The sequence below is a fragment of the Octopus bimaculoides genome, chromosome 2 (assembly GCF_001194135.2).
Source record: "Octopus bimaculoides isolate UCB-OBI-ISO-001 chromosome 2, ASM119413v2, whole genome shotgun sequence".
Classification (NCBI taxonomy): domain Eukaryota; kingdom Metazoa; phylum Mollusca; class Cephalopoda; order Octopoda; family Octopodidae; genus Octopus; species Octopus bimaculoides.
The window spans coordinates 141,981,792-141,984,965 of record NC_068982.1 but is presented as its reverse complement, the minus strand read 5'-3'; positions in this window follow the sequence as shown (position 1 = coordinate 141,984,965).

The following is a 3,174-nucleotide window of genomic DNA, read 5'->3' as shown; positions in this document are numbered from 1 at the left end:
AAATGAAAAAATATATACAAAAAAGGGTATTATATGATCGTGTATAGAGGAATATATTATTTAAAAAGAGTTCCAACTCTTTTTATGTTTTATTTATATTCTTATAAAATTAATGTGGGATATTGAATATGGAATATATAATATAATATAAATGGTAAAATGAAATGAAGTGTTGAATGTCTTATTGAATATATGAAATATTGAGTATTAAATATAGAGAATCAAATATATAAAGAAAATCAAATGTATAAAGGCGAGTACGTGCTTTCATGCCTATTGGCATTCATCAGGCCTCGCCTGACAGACTTTAACAGACTGTCTGTTAAAGTGAGGATTAGCGGGAGGTGAAAATAAATTTATTTTTCAATATGACTTTCACATTTCCTGCTGTAGAGATATAGGTGTAAGCACACTGAGTCATCCGAAGCTGCCTTTGTATAACAGAATAGAGCGAATCACATTCTTTCCGGCTCCAAAATTCCCGAAGCTTATTTGAACGGGTAAAAGTTTGTATTTATACATATCACCGCTTAACGCTTATCCCCTATGCATTATTGACGACGATCCTCCGATATCCGCTGCCAGCTACAGTACGATAGCGGTAGAGATATCATTCATTTTGTCAGTTCGTAGCGATCCCATTTGTGATAATTGATGCTTGAAAAGGAGATATGCACTAACCTGACTGTCTAGAGGGCGCTTCGAATTGAGTTGGTGTATTTAAAGCTATTTGTTTTATGCGAGAAATTTTATCCAAGACGGCAAGAAATATTCCCAATGAGAAAATTCAGTGAATGGATTTCTTACCGGTTCGAATATGTCCCAAGCGTATTTCAACTGATAACTCGTTTTTATTTCTAAACAACACTCCTTAATGCTTGTGGTCCGTATATGAAATGTATATCTCATCTATATTGTACACATATGTTGCCTATAAATATATTAAAATGAAGTGAGATAAAATGAAGAATAAATTAAACATCGAAAATTAAAATTAAAAGTTAAAAATTAGAAACAGAAAATTTTTAAATCAGAGTATTGAAATATGAAATAAGAAATAAAAAAAAAATGAAAATATAAAATTGAATATTCGCAAAGGTGGAAAAGAATTTTAAGTAAACATTTAAAATAGGTAATAAGAGTTAAAATTTTAAAATTTTGATATAGAAAATTAAGAAAATTAAAGTGAATATGGATAAAATTTCAAAATTCAAAGGGGAAAAGTTAAATATCGAGCGTTAAAAAATATACATTTAACAAAACTAATAAATATAACTACGAATTAAATCTAAAATTCAAATCAACGACATTGGTATCAAAAAGTAAAAAAAATTTAAAAAATTAATTGCAAAATGCTAAGAATTTAGAAAATGTAAAATGTAAAATTAGGTAATTCAGATTAGGTGAAACGTACGTTTAAATATAGTAGTAGTAATAGTAGTAGTAGTAGTAGTAGTAGTAGTAGTAGGAGGAGGAGGAGGAGGTGGAAGTGGAAGAGGAGTAGTAGTATGCAGCTGTAGCAGTAGTGGTTGTAGTGGTAGTAGTAGTAGTAGTGGTAGTAGTAGTAGTAGTAGTAGTAGTAGTAGTAGTAGTAGTAGTAGTAGTAATTGTAGTAGTAGTAGTAATGGTGGTGGTGGTAGTAGTAGTAGTAGTAGTAGTAGTAGTAGTAGCAATAGTAGTAGTGTTAGTAGTAGTAGTAGTAGTAGTAGTAGTAGTAGTAGTAGTAGTAGTAGTAGTAGTAGTAGTAATAGTAGTAGTAGTATCAATGAGGAATCTGTAAATTTTAGCGTCAGAAAAGTGTAAATAAAGTGATGGCAGAGTTGGGTCACAAGAATTATGTTCCACAGATATTTTCGATAGCCAGAGATAACCACAAAGTTATTGAAACAGTAGGAGACTTCAAAGAGCAACGTAAGAACAACATAATGAATATATGGAAAGAAATGAATGTCTGTGGCGATTCATGCAACATATCGAAACATATGGATGTGACGTCCATTCGCTTTGCTTGACGAAGAGGAACTTGAAATGAGAAACAGAAACGTTAACTATGAACAACCAAGTACAAATCCGATAAAGACAAAAATCGACAAAACTCAGACAGCAAACGCAGATTCTAAGGGAAAGGGAAAGAGAGTGTCAGTCACATTTTCAGCGAATGCAGTATACTAGCGCAAATGGAGTACAAGCACAGACAAGACTGTATGGGCAAAAGTACAATAAGATGGGGATGTTAGCCGAGCATTTGACTTCAAAACAACAGGAAAGTGTTATGTGCATGAACCAGAAGCTGTGATAGAAAATGAGAATTACAAGATGCTGTAAGACTTCGCCATTAAGACTTACCATACTATTGCGGCAAGAAGGCCAGACAGTTATAGAGGACAAAGTAAACAAACAATGCAATATCATAGATTTTGTAAGTCTCTATGATAGCAGAATTGGTACTAAACTACTAGGAACAAATTAGAAATATTAAAGCTGTAGTCATAGAGCTCAAGAAACCGTGGGAGACCAACACTGCAATAATCAATGTAGTAATAGATATGCCTGGTACAACATTGGCTCCAACACCGGTACAATACTGGCTCCTAGTTAAGTGTTTTTTTCATGCTGGGGGGGGGGAGAAGATGCGACCAAATTAGGAGAATAAGGAGGTTGATTAACCAGTTAAATGGCACAGTCAGGCAGAGCAGCCATTTAAACGAAGGATTTGTGTGCTGGAGGAGTTTACTTCGGTGTTTAGATTTGATAGCCTTTCGTCTCAGCAAGTTGGCATAGTACTTCCTATTGATGATGCGGTTCCTTTAAAGTCTATGAGCACAATGCTCTTTTGCCTCCAAAACTAGAGCCATCTCCTACCACGCAGATGAAACCTTCTTGTCATCATTTTGAACAGATGAAGAGGGGGTTTCCAAAGCATAGATTGCCTCTTCGTCTCTCCAAGTCATGAACCTAACACTCATTCTGGGTTAGGAGACGTTCAAAGACACCTGCATGATCTACCTCAAGCAATGTCAGATTTTCCCGTTACGTGATCAGCATGGCGTGTGTGTGTGTGTGTGTGTGTGTGTGTGTGTGTGTGTGTGTGTGTGTTCGTGTGTGTGTGTGTGTGTGTGTGTTCGTGTGTGTGTGTGTGTGTTTGTTTGTCCCTCACCATCGTATCACTCCTTG